The following is a 19,931-nucleotide window of genomic DNA, read 5'->3' as shown; positions in this document are numbered from 1 at the left end:
TCCATACATTCACCACTCTCTGGCTGAAGAATTTTCTCCTATCTCTTTATGATGGGTGACACGGTGGCACAGTGGTTAGCACTGCTGCCTCACAGCGCCAGAGACCTGGGTTCAATTCCTGCCTCAGGCGACTCTCTGTGTGGAGTTTGCACATTCTCCCTGCATCTGCGTGGGTTTCCTCCGGGTGCTCCGGTTTCCTCCCACAATCCAAAAATGTGCAGGTTAGGTGAATTGGCCATTCTAAATTGCCCGTAGTGTTAGGTGAAAGGGTAAATGTAGGGGAATAGGTCTGGGTGGGTTGTGCTTTGGCGGGTCGGTGTGGACTTGTTGGGCCGAAGGGCCTGTTTCCACATTGTAAGTAATCTAATCTCTGTTCTATAAGACCTTCCCTTTACTCTAAGGCTATGCCTTGGGTCCTAACGTCTCCTACCAATGGAGACATCTTTCGAACATCCATTGTGTTTAGGCCATTCAGTATTCTGCAAGTTTCAATTAGACCCCCCTCATCCATCTAAACTCCATTGAGTATAGACCTAGAGTCCTCAAACATTCCTCATATGTCAAACTTTTCATTTCTGGGACAATTCTGGTGACCCTCCTCTGAATCCACTCAAGGACCAGCACATCCTTCCTGAGATATGAGTCTCAAAACTGCACACAATACTCTATGGGTCTGACCAGAGCCTTATAGAGCCTTAGAAGTACATCCTTGCTTTTACATTCAAGTTGTCTCAAAATAAGTATCAGCATTGTATTTGCCTTCCTTACTACTGACTCAAACTTCAAGTTTACCTTAAGAGAATCTGAGATTAGAACCCCCGGGTCTCTTTGCACTTCAGACTTCTGAATTTTCTACCCATTTAAAAAATAGTCCATGCCTCTATTCTTCCTACCAAAATGCATGACCTCACACTTTCCGTGTTGTACTCCATCTGCCACTTTTTTGCCCACTCTCCTAACCCTGTCCAAGTCCTTCTGCAGCCTCCCCACCTCCTCAATGCCACCTGTCCCTCTACCTATCTTTGTATCATCTGCAAACCTAGCCAAAATGCCCTCAGTTCCTTCAGCTAGAACATTAATGTGCAATGCTGTGGTCCCTACACTAACTCTTGTGCAACATCACCTGTCACCAGCTGCCATTCTGAGAAAGACCTTTCTATTCCCACTCTTTGCCTTTTGCCAGATAGCTAAGCTTCTATCCATGCTAATACCTTGCCTTGAACACCATGGGCCCTTTTCTTACTCAATAGCTTCCTGTGCGGCACTTTGTCAAAGGCCTTATTGAAGTCCAGGTAGATAACATCTATTAACTCTCCTTGGTTTAATCTGTTCGTTACTTCCTTTTGTGTGAACATGATTTACTTGGTGGTCTCCTCTGTATTGAACATAGCTGATATGTTTCAGGAGTACCACACTGGTCAGGCCGTCTCTGCAAATTTGAAAACACTCAGCTATGAAGGTAAAGGATTTGCTGACCTGTTTTCGCTGGGCTGACTTCTTGGCAAGCTGAGCCTTCCATTTCTCTTTGTATCTTCCAAGGCTGTTTAAAACAGTCAGTCTCTGCAGTTCACAGCTGCAATGATTTCCCAATTATCTGTGCTGATGTCTGTCATGTTATATTTGGTTTCTGGGTGTCCTTGTCACCAATGGCCAGTTCATCACACAGCAAGTTTTTGGATGTTTTTTATACATCGGATGAAAATGGTCGAGCCAGCACCAATGTCGTCAGCTTGTAATAAGTGCATGCCGATAGAATTAATATACTCAAGATCTCTGATTTGGAGACTCCTGCCAAGAGACAGTGAAGGCAAAGATAATGAGTGTGGAAATTCAATCTTTTCAACCTTTTCTCTTGCTTAATGTAAGGGTGAAGGACTTACTACTGAAGAGGCATTCACAGAGGATTCAGGCATGGTAGATTCACAGTTTTGATATTCTCGGTAAATTTGATATTGTTCCACTCTTTCTCACTCAGCTTGTACCTAAGAGCTGCAGCTTTTGCAATGCATGTGTAATTCCAGTGTCAAGTGACAGAACATTAGTGATTGTTGAGCTTAGATATGTGTCAGTGTCACCTTGGTAATGCTGATTAACAGTGGCATTACCAAGTCCACCTTTACCTTCCTCATGCAGATGCTGAAACCAAACTCCTTATGGTCATGGAGAGAATCTGTTCATTTGATGCTATAACATCCCTTGCTATGAAATATTAGTAATGTCACAAAAGCACACTTACGTCAAATAATAGTTTTTAATCCATCAGTTTGAAACATAAATTGAACATTAAAAAAAAGACTTTTAAACTCACTGAGTAAAGTGACCAAAACCATATTTAATAATGTGATGATGAACAGACAAAATCTTTTTGTGTGTTGTTCAATGAGGGGCAAATATTGTCCAAGATATTTTCAGTTGGCAAACCCAGTAATAGACTCTGAAATTTTGTACATTTACATGAGTTGATGGAGATAAACCTAAACCTTCTGATGCTTTCTATTTTTATTTCATATTTCTAGTAGCCATTCTATTTTCCTTTTGTGTCATATTTTGTTGAAGGCCTGATCCTATAACTGTCCTGTTTTGGACATGTATCACCACTCATTGGTTCAGCATGTGGGCATTTGCTCTCTACCTGCATCACTGCAGCAGTATTACAGAACTGCAATATTCATGCTAAAGGTCCATTGCCACAGAATATCTTGTGATAAGTAAATGTGACCTTGTCAATATCACTGAAATCTTGAAGTTCTGAAAGAATTATATAGACTAACATATGATACATTTTTAACACTTCCCTATTTTTCAAATTTTCAAATATAAGCTTTAAATAATATTGATTTCAACTTGAGGAGATGTCAGAGTACTTCTGCATAAGAGAGAGGTCACATTTCACAGATTTAAATGTCCCATTTCATCAATCAACTGGTACAAATGGAAAACATTTCCATCTTACCTCTGACAATTTCAGGTCTGGCAGAAACACTTTACAATCAATGAGTATTTCTGAAAAGGAGTTGTTATTGCAAAGTAGAGATTTTGAGTGCAACAATTTCACCAAAATAGGATTGAAATAAATGATGACGCATTAAAAAGATATTAAGAGGGATAAACACTGGCAGAACACAGGGAAAAATTACCTTTTTTTAAATAATACCATGACGATTTAAGTTTCTACCATAGAATCAAAGAATGGCTACAGACAACCAGTCAAAATTAAATTTAATTGAAAGAAACATGACTATCGCGTCTGTACAGTGAAAATGAACACTCACTGCATTGAGGATGACTAGACAACCAACAGGACACTTCATAATTCTAAGAGGCCCTTGATCCTGGCCCTTGACCCTTGGCCCTTGATAAGCAATAAGATCAGTTTGATGAAAATAATGAGGGAATGTAGAAGCTACTGGGGAGAAACATTGATTCTACAAGCCATCACTATCCAAATACAGTTTCCACCAAACATCCACAGGACTGTCCAATGCAAGCTCAGAGAATTGCAAAACGTTTGGCTAAATCAGAAAACAGAAAGACTTCAGGCATTTGCAGCTCACAAAGACAGTGAAATCCATTTAGGAGAACAAATCTGCTGGGTCACCACTAATCATTGATGCAGACAGATCAATACTGCTTTGAGATAAAAATTAATTCGAGAAAAATAGTCAAAACATTTTAATCTCGTGCTCGCTTTGCCTTCATGGGTCAATGAAGAAACTATCCACAATTTGCAATCAATTTCTGTCTTGATGACCCTCCTCCAGGGACTGATGCTATTCAATCTGCATGGGTACAAGAGCACAAACATGCCTCACTGTCAACCTGCTCAATGGAAAGGAATTTGTTAATTCTGCAACAATCATGGAAGGACTACAATCCTCTCCATCAACAGCCTGAATCCTGCTGAACCATTTGGTTTAACATTTTAACCAAGGTTTGCTTGGTCAGAGTGGTTTCAGAAAAGGTTGAGGAACCACTGACATAATGTTTGTAGTTATACAGCACCAAGGGAAATGCCAAGAATAGCATGTGGACCTCTGCACCAAGTTTTTGTCTTGACCAAAGTCATTTTCTCAGTCTCTATAATGACCTTTGTATGTTAATGAGAAGTTCAGTTTCCCTGAGAAACCAATCCCAATACGCTGACAATTTTACGACGGCATGCTTATGCATTCCCTAGGTGGTAGTGAGCCTTCCAGATCCACGTGCAAACACCAACCCTCTTGAGCACTTTTTTTCCTCTTTGCCATGCTTTCTAATGTGTTTTATAATTCTGATACTGGCATCAAAATCAGATATCAAATGGACAGAAAGCTGCTCAGTCTGATTTGACTCTAAGCAAAGTCTACAAAGTCTACATCGCAATTTTTTGTTTGCCATTGACTATGCACTAACTGCTGGTTCAGTGCTGGGTATGCAATATTACATGGACCAAGTCTTCAGCTAATGGGTCATCTTCAACCTTACAATCAGCACAAAGATATCTGAAGTAGTGTACCAGCCTAGTCTGTGATTTCAGTCCATGAACACGTACTGCTGTAACTTACATTTCATTTCAATATCAAACTCGCTTGAGATATCTCTTGACGACACCTGTACAAGAATTGCCAAATTCAGTGTGGCCTGCAGCAGACATCAGACACCAGTCTTGGAACAATGGTAAATAAATCTGTCTACACAAAAATCTATGAAACAATAATACTGCCCATTGTGTTCTATGCATGCAAGACTTGGATTGCAGGCCATCATCTTGCCAAGCAGCTCAATTAATTACAATTTAATTGACTTCAGAAGCTTCTGATGATCAAATAACAATAAAATAAAAAAAAAACTTTAGGAAACTAATTAACTGAGGAACACCAATGATTGTCCTTTTTACTCACCTGGCAAACTGGCTCTGAAGTCAGTTTACAAATAGAAACCAGAACAAGAGCTCCATGCTTGCTCTTATCTTCTGTAGATAAATTGGGAATCATTCCGAATTTTGATAATAGTGCTTCATTTTGATGGAGATGCTTTATAGGTGGCTGAATTCCAATGAAGTACATTATCACCAAAAGCCAAATTACCCTCGTTCATCCTGATGTGTTTTCTATCCTATTAATAATAGTCGAATGAAGTCTTTCATTCTTGGAAGGATCTAGAGTCTACACACTGACCAAAAGAGCCTTTATCTTCATGTTATGAATACACAAAAGAATTGTGATTAAAAAAAAATGAGATATCAAACATTGGAGGAATCATAGTATTATAAAAGCTAACACAGAAACAACATTGGCCATTATGCCTAAATTGACTACAACAGTGCTTAAAACAGATTTCAATCCTTTTTCTCCCCTTCCTCCAATTGCATGTAGCCCCTTTGTCAAATATTTAAAGACTTATTTCTCTGATAAGAATCAATTGTTTAGATCCTTTCAAAATCACTTATACTCTCTGTCCTTGAAATCTTGCTCCCATATCCAAGTTTCCTTTCTCCTCCAAAGACCTTGAATATACTTTTGCCTCCCTAGTCCTGGCCAATCTTCCCTGCAGCCCCATGCTTGAATCTCTTCAATTTGGTTACCTCTCCTGTCAGACCTCTGAACAGCCTCCATTCAAAATCACAAATCACAGAATTGCGGTGATGCAAACAGAGATCTTTCAGCCAATTCTGTCTCCACTGGCTCTCTGATCATTACGACTTAGTGTCAATCTCTTATTTTTTCCTCAAACCCTTGCACTTTGTTTCTATTTAAATAATTATTCAAATGCCCACTTGAATACCTCAATTGAAGCTGCTTCCACCACCCTTCCAGGCAGTGCATTCCATATCCTAACTTGCTGTATGAAAAGGATTTTTTGCATCTCATATTTGCTTCTTTTGCAAAGCATTTCTTGTTCCTTTCATAATCAGGAACACTTTCTCTTCAGCTACTCATGATTTGAAAACTTCTATCAACTCTCTTCTTCATCTTCTCCCAGCTAAGGGAAACAATCCCAACTTCTCCATTATTTTCCTCCAAATTGAAGTTCTTCATCCCTGGAACTGTTCTTGTAAATCATTTCTGTATTTACTCCAATGGATTCAAATCTGTTGTGTCACAATTGTTTCCCATAATGTTGGCTGTTTGGTTAAAGGGGATTATATCTAATAGATATAATATTAAGAAAAATGATTAACCCAGCTCTAATCCATGTGGCTACACTGGTTTAGGTAATGACAATGTATTTTTTTAACCATGAACCCCTCCTTTGGAGGAGAAAGGAAACTTGGATATGGGAGCAAGATTTTGTGTGTAATTTAATCAATTGGAAAAGGTGGGTGATTTAATGTTGGTGATTAAAAGATTAAAAAAGTACCATGGTGGTAGAGATGAAGTTCAGTTATGTGTAAGAGCAGTTCCAGATGCAAAAGGATAAACAGGCCAGGTGCTGATGCCTTCCAGCTCCATTTTGATTTTGCCCTCTTCCTCTCTTTTGGCATTTCTGCATCGTGGTTAATGGGTTTTGCTCATAAATTGACAAGTTGGAACATAGGTTATCTACTGGTGGTGGTTAATAGGTGAAAACTGTCATAGGTAATTTGGTTGTGAAAACCATTTGGATGTGTATAATGGAATTCCAGAAATAAAGCAAGAAAACAAATCATAGACAATACACCTTCTGCTTTTATCAGGATGCCTGGGTTCAAATTGCACCTGCTCCAAAGGTGCATCACAACATCTCTGAACAGGTTGTTTAGAAAATATCAAAAACTTCCATGTTAGATCCTGGTATGTTTTATCTGAGTGTTGGTAAAAGGCCATAGAATAGACCTCAAAAAGTAAGAGAAAGCTGATCACATTTCCTTCTCATTTACTGCCACAAATAATGTCTGCTAGCAATGCACATATTCTGAAACCAAATTGGAATTAGATTAGGATCAATTAGGATCAGTCTGTTTAAATGAACTGAAATGCATAGTGTTTAGGCTCACAAATGAAAATTGGACACTTGAGTGAAGTACAAGATGATAACAAAAATACACATCAGCAAGAAATCATCACTTCAAATCAGAAGAAATTGGTAGAAATTTTGCCAGAAAGAGAAAATCTGTAGGTAACATGGACAGCTTATTTACCTGATGTCACACACTTACCTTTTAAAGTATAAATGATTAAAAGTGCATATTTATTTAGAGAAAGTGCAGATTCTTAAAACCCACTGCAACCAGGAGTTAGAGTTTTTGACCAGTTCCAGGTCAACTGCAAATTCTGTCAATTATCATGACGTTTATCATCTTGGTTCTCCAATGTACACACAGTGTCCTTGCCAACAAGACCAATCTTTACTGGTACAAGAAATAACTGACTTCAAGGAGTGACTGGGGAAATTGGGGTTGAGATGGTGGATACTAAGGCTCACAGTTTGAGATCCTCTGGTTAAACATAGCCTTTGAACAAGTCAAAAAAGGAGTCTTATGAAACCAGGAATAAGGAAGACCATGGGTCCTTTGTGAAACCACGTGATTTTTATTATATCACGCAGAACGAAATTTAGAAAATAACCAGCTGTTGGTAGACAGTAGCCGTTGAAGAATGTAACTTAATGCGTAACCAATGCACCTAACACTATGGGCAATTTAGCATGGTCAATTCACCTAACCTGTACGTCTTTGGACTGTGGGAGGAAACCGGAGCATCCAGAGGAAACCCACGCAGACAATGTGTAAACTCCACACAGACAGTCGCCCGAGGCTAGAATCGAACCCTGGTGCTATGAGGCAGCAGTGCTAACCATTGAGCCATTGTGCCCCCCCGGTGATCATCTAGTGATCATTTGTTGTATCACCTCCAATCAGAGTATAACATTCCCTAAATATAAAGACCAAAACTGCACCGAGTACTCCAGCTGTGGTGTCCCCAAAATTTTGCACAATTGTACAAGACTGCCTCAATCTTGTACTCTAACCGCTTTGCAATAAAGGTCAATGTGCCAATTCTTTTCCTCATTGCTTCCTGTATCTTCATGTTAATTTTTGTGTTCCATTATTTTTAATTCCTCTGAACATCAAAACTTACACGTTTAAGAACTTGCAAAAGATATTCTTTTATATTTTTGTGAGTAAAGTGAAGAGCCTCCCACTTGGCCTCATTTTATTCCATCGATCACTTCAGTCACAATGTACTTAACTTGTCTACATCTCTTCAACAGCCTTCTCATATTTCTACCTACAGGCCTTGTAACACAAAGGACCTGGATTCAAGTCTCACCAGTCCAGATGTCTGTCATAACATGCCTGAACAGGTCAATTAAAAATATTTATAGTCCTACTCAGATCTGTATCATCATTAAACTCACATATGTTACTCCCTTTCTCTTCTTCAGAGTCATTGATTTTCCTTACATATGATTGTGGCTCCTACAAGATTCTTGTGACACCCTAGTTTTCACAATTTGCCAATCTGAAAATTCACTATTTAGCCATATTCTTTCCTTCAGACCCAGCAAGTGATCCTTTGTCCATGTGAACATTATTGCCACAAACTCCATTAGCCCTCATCTTGCATATTAATATTTTGATCTTACTGATCATCTAATTGGTACTCTACTGACCATCATTTGGAAATCCAAGTATACGACATTTACTTGTTCCCCTTTATCTACCCACTATTTGTATTGTTAAAAGTCCAATAAATCTGTTCATTATTTATGATCATACTGTGATTAATTCCATGCTTTCTCCCTTCCTCCTTTTTCTTTAGCAGTATTTGATTTGCTAACTTCCAAATCTGTTCCAGAATCCAGGAAAATTTTGGAAAATCATTGGCAGCACATTCAATTTCAGGTAAGAATGTGTAGAGTTTGTGTAACCCCTGCTCAGCATCCTTGTTGTCACCTTAGTTTCATGGATGCTTGGCAAACAGTCCTTACCTGGGTTGGGTGTTAAGGAGGGTGAGCTATTTTGTTTGTAAATGCATTGTTTAAAACATTGTGAAGATGCCAACTGACTCTCTGTGGTACCAACCAAATTGTTCGCTTTAGCACATTGACAATGACAATTTAGTTTAAAATAATTTAAGAAATTGAGGTTATTTTATTCTGTGACTAAATACATAGTGTTCTCATTCAGTTTTAAGGATGGCTGGGAGCTGAACAGTGTGGACCAAACAGCTTTAGGTAACATTGCTGTTGAATACTGCGTTCACTGACTTCAGTTCAAGCTGGTAATGAACATACTCCTATTGTAGGCCAAAAAGAGTAAGTGTGAGCCCTCAATACCAGCTGCTGATCTCCAGCCAGTGGCAAAGAATGTTCGCCGTTATGAAAATGCATCAAATATCCTGCCTGCAATAACTTAATTTGCAGAATAATGAACAAAGAGTGGGACAGCTTTTGGTCAGTCTGTGTCAGTTATATAAAATGAGTGAAAGCAAATTGACAGCGTGCTTTAAGTTCCCCAAGAAAACTAGGTGGAATGTCAAATGAACTAGTGATTCATTACGACCAGAGACCATTTTCATCCTTAACATGTCACTGGAGGAGCAATGATAATGTCAAGTGCATGTACCCAGAATACTAATGAAGGAAGTTGCATTGAATGTTACAGAGTAACTGTAACAAGGTCATTTGTTTTCTAATACGTTATCAGGCCACTTCTGAACCTGTGTTGGTGACATTGTAAAACATGTCATTGCTCCCAACGACTAGGATGACAATTATTTAATTTTCATATTGTCTCAAAAACATTAATTTCTCAATACATTCAGTAGAACTTACCATAATAATAACTCAAACTCTAACATAAGACAAAATAATCCCCTACTACCTTATCCAATTGACTTAGTAGAAAGGAGATGTAATGGTTTTTCGAAAGCTTTGATTTCACCTTTGGTTCTTTGCTGCACCTCAATCAGAAGCTGACATGCCCATCGTTCTTTAAGCTGTTTGAAACCTGCTGTCATAACTATTAATGACCTGATCTAATGGCCACGGAGGTAATTCCAGTGGTTTAAGCTCAGTGGGAACACTGAAAGCTTGAAGGAAAGTGCAGTAATTGACATAATTTCATCTTGAACAGCTATGACTTGTGTGTGTCTTTCTTCTAGTTCTTTTGTGATTGGACTATTTCTTCAGTGTATTTACAGCACCTATAAAGGTCATGTTTGTTCACAAATTGGTCATCGTATTTATAGCACATTTGAGTACTTCAATAATTTCTGCCCTCAAGGTCTAAGGCTGACACAAGCCAAAGATTTGTTGCTGTATTTTGTTCTTTTTCAGGCTACTGGCCTGAAAGAAATTCACACTCCTTGTAGGAATATTTATTGAATAGAAGATTTCCCTGGTGTTTTCTTTGTTAGTCACCAGGAAACAAATTACAACAAGCTTTCTCCATAGCTAACTATCTGAAAAGAAGACTAAAATACTTTGCTGCCAAAGAGTTATAGGCATTCATGTCAGTGCAATTCAGAGCTGCCCTACTTTCCTCATCACTGGCTCTGTCCTTGTAGGAAATCAATGCCAAAAATAAAAAGTAAGTGGGTTAGTTTTCCAACTTAGAAAATGGGGAATAAAAAATGCAAGTGTGTGATTTATAGGCCAGCAGTCCCAACAGGGAGTTAGATGACATCACAAAACCAAAGTTCTCGGAATTTGTAACATCATCTAATTTGTGAGATGAGATTAAACCTCCTTGTAATAACTTCAAGCAATCTATTCGTTTGATATAAAATATAGAACAATCTGGAGAACTACAGAAAGCTGAACAGCAATTTCAAACAAGCTGACACAGCCCCAAAAACGCTGATAAATCAGCAAAAGCCTTGATCATCAGTCTATGACTGAAAGAACAAATAATCAAACAGGACTGTTACTTAAACTGTAGTTATGTACAAGAACCCCAAAAATTCACAGAGCTATAATAGCATGCTATCGTGCTTTAGGTTAGGACATAAGGCAGTCAGTGATGGATACTGCTGATGTCACCATGAGAATATACATAATTTCATTTACGTACTGAATAATCTGAAACAAAGGGGTAACTAATAGTTTACTTGAAGAAAGGTTCCTGAGCATGCATGCAGGAATCTTAGTGATGTCAGATTACATGGAATTGGAACCTAGGGCTGTTTCAGAAGATGTCTTCTCTTACAGTTCCTCATGCATGGTTATGTTCAATAAAACCTGCTGATATTCACTCACCAGAGTATAGACCTGATCTTACTACACCATGGCAATGGCAATGAGATGCAGAATCCAGATGCAGGAGGCAAATGGAAATAAGATTGAAACCTGCAAAGTGGCAATAAAGTTGAGCAGACGAAGGGCTTTCAGACCAATCTGATCACTGGGCCAGACTACCAAACATCACAGAGAGTATGGTGAGAAGCAAAGATTGACTTACGTAAGCCATGAATTCTGCTGTAATCCACCCGCAAAAATTTCAAGATGAAATATACAGAATGACCAGGGACAGAGTTGCCATCGAGGGTATAAAGCATAAGGGCACTCTGACAGTAATGTGGGGATGCCTGTGGAAAAGGCACTAACTGCCATTTTGCAAGCCAGATGAGATGGCTTGAAAAAAGTCTATTTCTGGGAAGATGACAACGCCCAAATGATAGATAGCCAGTTTTGAAGACACAATAGTTCCTTTTCATTACAAAAATCAGTATGGTGAAAACAAAAGGCTGCCTTTAAAGGCAAACTGGCACTGCAAGACTTGTCTCTTGGTGAAGTCACAGTCAAGGATGGTTAATACTGGAACGCTACCATCACTGTCGATGGCTACTGCTCACACATTAAGCTCTGTAGAGGGGCTAAGGTTATTGTTCTGTCAGACAGCCTTGGACAGCAGCAGAAGCTTACCTTCCAGCCTTCATCCATCCAGCTGCAGTGCCAAGAAAAACCAACCTCAAGGTCAAAGGTCGTCTGCAGGCAATGTTAAGATGCAAAAACAAAGAAATTGGTGAAATACTGTATGTTAACTAAAGTGATTCTGAAAGGCAGAAGAAGTGAAAAAAAGTTCACAGCATATGATTTTTGTAATTTAAAAACTATGCATGGAAATACAAGAAGTTAGTAAATAAAACTGATGAGCTGAGAGCACAGATCTGTACATGACAGTTTGATATTATTGCTATAATGAAAATTTGGCTTATAAACAGCCAAAAATAACAGCTCAATATCTCTGGAGAAGGAGTTTTCAGGCAGGATAGAGAGGGGGATGTAGCCTTATTGTTTGAGAAACGAATTACATCTGTGAGGGGGGATGATCCACTAAATGATTCATTAATTGAGGCGAGATGGATTGAGCTCAGAAATAAAAAGCAGACAGCCAAGTGCTCGAAGTATACAATAGACACCCATGTAATGGAATGAAAATAGAATAACAAATATATAGGCTCTCTTCTGAGTTCATAAACAATAATAATTGATCACTTCAATGATACTAATGAACAAGATTTTCTGAGGCGTGCTAACTGTAGTAATTGTAATGAGGTCAGCCATTGGACTCAGTGGACTCATAGAATGTGAAGTCCCTGATTGGACTTGCTAATTTGGGCTACATTCAAGACAACTCTTCTTCTCATTGGTCTGCTCCTGGTCCTGGCCAAACTGGCCATAAACAGGTCTAGGCAGCGGGCCATAGAGGAGGTCATTAGGGCCGACTGCCTGCCGCCTTCCATAGTTACGTTAGAGCCCGAGTGTCTCTGGTGAAGGAGCACGTGGTGTCCACCAACACCCTTGAGTTGTCCAGGGAGAGGTGGGCGCTGCAGGGAGTGGAGTGTTTTATTTCCCCCTCCAACTCTATTTTGATTTAATCCCTGCCCTCCCCTTCACTGTTTGATCACGCAGCATTGCCTTTTGATGTGGAGGGCACTGCTTGTCACTGGCCACTCGGGTGTTTTCTTTTCTTCTCAAAAAGAAAATTAAATAACGATTTTACACCTTGTGCCTTTCACTGTGTCTTACACCTGCACACACACGACATGGATGCAGGGGGAAAAATAAGCACTACCACAGTTAGGCGGTAGTGTGGGGCTAAGTTAGAAGCAAAAAGAGCAGAAAAAAAAGACAACTCTTCTTTAGCTAACACAATCCAAGCTTGATGAAAGACGCTTTAGGAAGTGGAACTGAGCAAGTGACTGAAATGGCTGTGGATGACTATCATTGTAGTAGTGATCATAATGCTGCTCGACCTCGTTTCATTATGGTAAAGGATATTGAGTAAGACAAATTTTATGGAAGTGAGAAGTGATCTGGTGAAAGTGACTGGTCAGAACTTCTTGGAGAAAAACTCAGGACAAATCAGTAGGAGGTATTCAAAGCTGGGACTCTATGGCCAGGCAAGTGACCATAAATACAATGATTAGTACAGACAAATGTGGAGTTCACTGGTTTTCCAGAAGCATACAGGATAAAATAGAGCAGGAACAGAAAGTTTATTGACTGTCACAAAGTATTGTAGAAAGCTGGAGGAATATAAAAAGTTACAGAGTTGAAATGATGAGGAAAGTAGGAAAGCAAAAGGACAATATTAAAAAAATGGCAAATAAAATCAGTGAAAACCCAAAGATGTTTTATCAGTCCATTAAGAACAGAGGGCAACTAAAAAAAAGAGTAGGACCTGTCAGAGTTGTGCAGCATACCTTATGCATGGATGCAAACTATATCGATGGCGTTCCGAATGAGTACTTTGCATCTGTCTGCACATAGCAGATAACTGATGCAGACATTCTACTTGAAGAGTAAGCTTGTGAAATATTAGCCATGATATGCTTAACGTGAGAGGAAACATTGGAGGGACCAATATCCTTAAAGATGGATAAAATATCGGACTGAAAGGCTTGTTCAAGAAACCAGGGAGGAAACGATGGATACTGTGAGAGTAATTGCAGGTCTGTAGTCATTGTATCATTTTTTTTAAAGAAAGATGTGAGTAATTGGCCAAATAATGATTAGCTTGACAATCTGATATCAGTGGGGGGCAAATTATAAGAATCAGTTGAGAAGTTCTTCTATCACTTGGACAGGATAGGTTGATCAAGGATAGCCACTCTGATTTTGTGAAGGCAAGGACATGAATTATTACATTGAATTTCTTTGAGGAAGTAGCGGTAAGGATTGTCGAGGGTGGTGCAGTAGGTATGGTCTGTTTGGATTTTATTAAGGTCTCTGACAAGGCCCCAGAGGGCAGACTAGTCAGAAAAGAAAAGCCCATGGTATACAGGAGAATTTGGTGAGTTCGATCCAAAATTGGCTTGGTGACAGGAAGCAACATATGATGTTGATGAATGTCTTTGCAGATGAGAAGTGGTTTTCAATGGTGTATCTGATAATGAAGAGAGTAGCTGTCTACTTCAAAGAGGTGTCCATGTTTGATTTAGTGGGTGGAATTTCAGTCTGGAGAAGTGCATTTGAGGAAGGCAGGCAAAGTCAGGGAATACACAATAGAGAGGAAGAAATTCAAAAGAGTAGAGAAAATGACAGGTTTTGAAATGCATGGCAACAGGTTGTTGAAGTTGACTAGACAGGTTGATAAGGTGGTAAAGAAAGCACATAGAATAATTTCTTCTGTTGGATAAGGTATAGAATACAAAACCAGCGATGTATATCAGCAGATGGTCGTGTAGGGCTTCTGTGTCGGGAGTCATCTGCTTCTCCCGTTTTTCTTTTCCTTTTTCCTCTTTTCTTGTTTTTTTCCTTTACACTACTTACTTAGCTTACTTACTTCCTTTCACTTATCATTGGTGGCAGCAAGTAATCCCAGCACAAACTCGACTGGGCCCAGCATGACCTCAGGGTGGTGACATTTGGGCCCAGCGTGGTCCTCATGGTGACGATGAGTGGGCCCAGCGTTGTCCTCATGGTAGTGATGAGTGGGCCTAGCGTTGTCCTCATGGTGGTGATGAGTGGACCCAGCATCGTCCTCATGGTGGTGATGAGTGGGCCCAGTGTGGTCCTCATGGTGATGATGAGTGGGCCCAGTGTGGTCCTCATGGTGATGATGAGTGGGCCCAGCGTGGTCCTCGTGGTGACGATGAGTGGGCCCAGTGTTGTCCTCATGGTGACGATGAGTGGGCCCAGTGTGGTCCTCATAGTGACGATGAGTGGGCCCAGTGTGGTCCTCATAGTGGTGAAGAGTGGGCCCAGCGTTGTCCTCATGGTGGTGATGAGTGGGCCCAGCGTTGTCCTCATGGTGACGATGAGTGGGCCCAGCGTGGTCCTCGTGGTGACGTGAGTGGGCCCAGTGTGGTCCTCATGGTAGTGATGTGTGGGCCCAGCGTTGTCCTCATGGTGACGATGAGTGGGCCCAGCGTGGTCCTTGTGGTGGCGATGAGTGGGCCCAGTGTGGGCCTCATGGCAATGGCAGGTGGGCTCGATTGCTTGTGAAGGTAGAGATAAATTCACTGTGGGCCACAGGTCTTCTCTCTTTTTAGAGAGACAACCTGAGGGTCACCACACCCAAGACAAAGCAAGAGGTTGAGAAATTGAGATCTTCATGGTAACCTTATCAGAATAGCAACAACACCCATGTTATTGGATTCACCTTGCATCACAAACCAGCTGCTGAGCCAGCTAGCTAACCAACTCTCTTATCTTCCTGTATCTGCTTATGCAAAACTTACAAATTGAAATTGAGATCATGCTCAATGGCACTGGAAAAAGCACAGCAGGTCAAGCAGCATCTGAGGAGCAAGAGAATCGACGTTTTGGACAGGACCCTTCATCAGGACTGGGGAGGGGGAAAGGGGTTGAGGGACAAATAGGGGGAGGCGCTGGGGAAAGGTGGGTGGGATAGCGATAGGTAGGCAAAGGTAGGAGATGATGCTGTTAGGTCAGTGCGAAGTGTGGAGTGGATAGGTGGGAAGGAAGATGGACAGGTAGGTCAGGTCAAGAGGGCAGCTCTCAGTCAGAGGGTTGGATCTGGGATTGCATGGGTAGAGGAGATTTGGAAACTGGTGAATTTAATGTTCCTGCTGTGCTGTTGTAGGCTCCTGAGGCGGAAGATGAGGTTTGTGGTTGGCCTTGTGTAGGTGGTGGAGGAGGCCCAGAGTGGATACGTCCTCAGGGGTGTGGGAGGGGGATTTGAAGTGAATGGCTACAGGGAGGTGGGGTTGGTTGGTGCATGTGGACCATAGATATTCCGTGAACCTTTCCGCACGTTTGCGCTCGGTCTCTCCAGTGTGGAGAAGATCACATTGAGAGCACTGGGTGCAATAAATGAGGATGGTGAAAGTACAGTAAATCGCTGCTGGATTTGCAGAGCATGATGCAAAGGTAACTTCAAAAGTGATGCAACTGACTATGTAGTGCTCTCCTGCGATGGCAGTTTCTAAACCAAATGCATCATGTTTGCAAAGCTTCCACAATCTGAAATTGGTCAAATAAGCTGGAGTGCTATGATTTTACTGAATGGGGGAAGCCAATAGATGGATGGCCTGGACACTGTGATCCTCAGTAGGAAATGACAACAAGCCGATAATGATAGCTAGATGAAGGTGGTGGAAAACTCAGAGAGAGGCAATTTAGTGCACAGTCTCTAAAGGAATGCCATTCACCTTCAGGGAGCTTGATGATCACTCCCTTGTGCACATTCTTGTAAAGCCATGGAACTTTGATGATCTGGGGTGGGACTGGTTGTAAAGGCAGGATAGGGGGGTGGGAGGTGTGGTAGATGTGTAAGTAGTGCAATATTTAATGAATTTAACACCTTCTGGAAAGAATTAACTTGGAGAAACATTTGGTGAGAAATATGGGAAAATTAGGTGAAATATCCAGTAAGGGCCTTCTTTACATCAAAAAGTACTGTTTTCCAACTAAGTGCTGGATGTCAAGCTGAGGTTCTCACTAGTGAGTGGCGGAGAGGCCTATTAGTATGACTAACTACTCGTGCCACCCTCAGATTCTGGGATGGGCCACAGTCAATCCTGGGGGTCAGCCGAATGAAAGTCAAGAAAGAAACTTGAGAGTACTGCTATGTTTGAAGAGTGGGGACTCTGTGCTGGGGATTGGATGCAACAACCTGAGATGTAGACGGCCAAGAACAGTGAAGGGCGAAATTCAACATATAAGGGAGTAGATGGAAGCAAATAGGAGGACAAGAGATGCTATAGGTGATCACCTCCATCTTGGCCTCTTCGAGGAGAGTGTGTGTGCTGATTGTGGACAGGCCCAGTGGGTAAAGGCGAGGGGTGAAGTCATACTTCAAGGTAGCGGGTGGGAACATGTGGGGGATCAGTAATGATGGGATGTCCAGGCAATGTCAGATAGAAACTAACATGATGGTTCGGGGAGGTTGGTGACTTGATCATTGAGCTCGTACAGCACTTAAAGTCTCTTTATGAAATACCTGATATCATTGGAATACAAACCAATATCAAAGCATTGTACTTAAGCATTCCTGGCTCTCATTGTTGGAGAACACCATGTCCCACTATATGGAGTAGTATTCTAATCTGTCATTTGAGTGTGATGTGAGTTCTGACCTCTCATGTTACTAAGGATATATTCTATTTCTTAATAGAATTAATACAGAAGAGATATATGAACAGCAAGCCCAGGACCAGCAGCAGTAGATGCTGAACAGCTTCTACATGAAGATGTCACAGTTGAAGGTCCCCTCAGGGTGTGCAGGGAGTACAGCAAGGCTAGAGTCTTTTGTCCTCGATGTCATTTCCTCCTAATGAAAGAGGTGCAGTGTTGGTGCAGGGTGAGGATGCCTTGGGACACTGTCACAGAACTATATCAGCTATTGGAGAGGGATCTGTCACACGAAGGGCTGAGTGGCCATCCAATCACAGTGGCCTTCTAGGTGACAGCTGTATTAAACTTCTAAACGACTGCCTTCTTTCAAGGAGTCTTTGGTGACGTGTAGAATTTTCGATCGTTCACCCACAAAAGGTTGTGACCAATGCCATTTGTGTCAGTCATCAAAGTGTTTCACCTTGTTTCCCTGTGACCAGGTCAGTGCTGCAGCCTGAACACTCTGATTCAGCAACATTGCTGGCTTCCCCTAGGAAGCAGAATGTGATGGGCTCCAGCCTAATGGTTACAGCTTGAAGTGTTATTTCTTCCTGGATAGTCTTTCCAAAACTTCCTCCTTACTACTTGATTGTTCAAATGCTTGTGTTGACAGTGTGATTGCTTTTAAAGTGGTAAATTCTTTTGGACTAGCAATTTAATTGGTCTTCTGGAACTTTCTTATCCTGGGTCCAGCAGAATTTTTCACCATTATATTTTGTATTATTAAGCAACTATGCCCATAACTGATAACCATGTGCTCTTTCTAGGTAAAAAGATACCACCATCATTCCTTCAATAAGTCTAAAAACCAACTGCAACCAACATTAGTTAGGTATTAATTAGATATTGGGCTATTAGAAAATATACATGAACTGTCTGTCACATTCTAGATCCAGTGTTATTCTCCCAATTTCCTCATCTAAGATTGTATAATATCTCCAGATTTGGTAGGACATAATGTAGTCTCCAACACTGACCTTTCAGAACCTTATACAGCATCCGGTTGATATATTACATGCGATTGGCATATTATGCTGTCAAGCCTTATGTCTGACAACAGTCATGATGCCTTAATTCTGTAACAGGCCACTATCATAACTGCTGTTGAACCATAAAGTCAAGATAGAGAATGACAACCTGGCAATTATCAGAAATACTGAAACATCAGACCAGGCAGCATCTGTGAAGAATGAATAGAGTGAACGATTCAATGTGAGGGCCTTTCCATACCATAAGTATTATTGAAATCTCATCAACCTGACATATTAACTGTTTCTCCCTGCACATGCTTTCAGATCTGTTGAGTGTTTCCAGGCATGTTCTGTTTTTATTTTCCACAATCTCCCCTATTTGAAAGCATTATACATGACTTTGTTACACAACCCAAGTACACTAAGGTAGCATCCGGTGAAAACTACACTACCACACAACATGATCTAGCAGGCCATTGGGCATTGGATCCTGCACATCAAGATTCATTGCTATCTGCTTAATATTACACAAGCCCATCATCAGTGATATGGTGACCAGCTGAGAATAAGAAGGGGAAGGAGGATGAGGAGGATGTCGGGGCAACTAACACAATTCCTCATGCTCATGCTGTTTGTAAATGCCTCATGCAACTGAATCTTTTACTACATGATTAGCCTCTCCAGCCTGTTTAGCATTTCAATGAGATCATGACTGAGCCATAATCGATCTCCCTGTACCTGCCTTTGTCTCATATCCTTTACTAACTTTGATTAGCAAAATAGTGTTTAACTTGTCCTTAAAAATAATTGAATTAGCACCAACTGTTATTTGGAGAAGAGTATTTGGTCTTTTCTGATTTCCCTATTTTCATTCTTGTGATGTCTAATTCTACATTTTAGAGAATACTCGCTCACCCTTGACTGCCCAACCAGCATAAGCAATTTCTCTTTATCTACCAAGTCTACTCCCTATAACATCTTGAAACCACTTCTTAACTTGTTAAATTTCGGGGATTAGAGCTTTAGTTTTTCTTATCTCCCTGCTTTACTTAATTCATAGAATCCAGGCATCAGCTTGGAGCTCTAAGCTCTTCTCGGGTCACCATATTTTTCCTAATGTGCGGTGCCCAGAGGACTCTAGATGTGATTTAAACAGAGTTTGTAAATCTGCAACATGACTACTGTTTTTCCCTTCTTGACATGTTCATGATCTATGTAACCTGGACAACCGAGATTCTTCAGAGGTCCACTGTTGCCCCTTACACTTTTGTATGCAATTTCCTGTTCTATTCTTTTTAGATCCAATGTGGTGACCTCATATTTGTCTACATTGTAATCTATTTGCTAGTTTCGACCATTCACTTATCTTTCCAATCTCTTCTTGTAATGCTGCACTTCCATCTAGATTGCTGAAAATGCTAACTCCCTTTATTCAATCTGCAAGTTGGACTTGCAGCTTTTTATCTCATC

This window comes from Chiloscyllium plagiosum, unplaced genomic scaffold (assembly GCF_037043375.1).
Source record: "Chiloscyllium plagiosum isolate Xiang-an unplaced genomic scaffold, Cpla_swu_hap1 HiC_scaffold_36, whole genome shotgun sequence".
Lineage (NCBI taxonomy): Eukaryota > Metazoa > Chordata > Chondrichthyes > Orectolobiformes > Hemiscylliidae > Chiloscyllium > Chiloscyllium plagiosum.
The sequence above is the reverse complement of the archived record's forward strand: the minus strand, read 5'-3'. Positions refer to the sequence as shown.